Source organism: Perkinsus marinus (assembly GCF_000006405.1).
Source record: "Perkinsus marinus ATCC 50983 genomic scaffold scf_1104296977080, whole genome shotgun sequence".
Taxonomy (NCBI): domain Eukaryota; phylum Perkinsozoa; order Perkinsida; family Perkinsidae; genus Perkinsus; species Perkinsus marinus.
In genome coordinates, this window is record NW_003200278.1 from 1 (window position 1) to 1,033 (window position 1,033).

General features: G+C 50.9%; 4 non-coding genes across 4 annotated transcripts; all 4 read right to left on the reverse strand.

The window, feature by feature from the left end:
* Positions 1-219: 219 nt before the first annotated feature.
* Positions 220-299, reverse strand: Pmar_PMAR011302. Its single transcript has one exon. It is a non-coding gene; the product is annotated as a tRNA-Leu (tRNA).
* A 187-nt stretch (positions 300-486) lies between these two features.
* Pmar_PMAR011303 lies at positions 487-566 on the reverse strand. Its single transcript has one exon. It is a non-coding gene; the product is annotated as a tRNA-Leu (tRNA).
* Positions 567-687: 121 nt separating this feature from the next.
* Positions 688-767, reverse strand: Pmar_PMAR011304. The gene has a single exon. It is a non-coding gene; the product is annotated as a tRNA-Leu (tRNA).
* Positions 768-953: 186 nt separating this feature from the next.
* Pmar_PMAR011305 lies at positions 954-1,032 on the reverse strand. The gene has a single exon. It is a non-coding gene; the product is annotated as a tRNA-Leu (tRNA).
* Position 1,033: the final 1 nt, after the last annotated feature.

Consider the following 1,033-nt stretch of genomic DNA (forward strand, 5'->3'; position numbering starts at 1 on the left):
AGCCAGCGCCTTGGACCACTCGGCCAAACTGTCGATGAGTGCTTCAGGATTCATAGCCGAGGTGATGCATCGCTCTGCCAAACCAGAGGACACAAAAATGGGTTGAACGGTTTCTGCGAGGTGCGATGGCGCAATATCGATCAGAAGGTTTTGATCTTGCACTACCTCGCTTCTGAAAAGATCTGGGTTCTCAATATAACACCAATCAGGTATATAGACTGACAGCTGTGGGGTTCGAACCCACGCCCTTTCGGACTGGCGCCTTAAGCCAGCGCCTTAGACCACTCGGCCAAACTGTCGATGAGTGCTTCAAGATTCATAGCCGAGGTGATGCATCGCTCTGCCAAACCAGAGGACACAAAAAATGGATTGAACGGATTCTGCGAGGTGCGATGGCACAATATCGATCAAAAGGTTTTGGTCTTGCACTACCTCGCTTCTGAAAAGGTCTGGGTTCTCAATATAACACCAGTCAGGTATATAGACTGACAGCTGTGGGGTTCGAACCCACGCCCTTTCGGACTGGCGCCTTAAGCCAGCGCCTTAGACCACTCGGCCAAACTGTCGGTGAGTGTTTCAAAAATCATAGCGGAGAAGATGCGTTACACTATAGGACATGACACAAAAACGGTTTCGAACCGTTTCCGCGGAATGCGTTCTTCATCAAATCACACGAAAAGAAATTTCTAACAGCTGTGGGATTCGAACCCACGCCCTTGCGGACTGACGCCTGAAGCCAGCGCCTCAGACCACTCGGCCAAACTGTCGATGAGTGCTTCAAGATTCATAGCCGAGGTGATGCATCGCTCTGCCAAACCAGAGGACACAAAAATGGGTTGAACGGTTTCTGCGAGGTGCGATGGCGCAATATCGATCAGAAGGTTTTGATCTTGCACTACCTCGCTTCTGAAAAGGTCTGGGTTCTCAATATAACACCAGTCAGGTATATAGACTGACAGCTGTGGGGTTCGAACCCACGCCCTTTCGGACTGACGCCTAAAGCCAGCGCCTTGGACCACTCGGCCAAACGTCG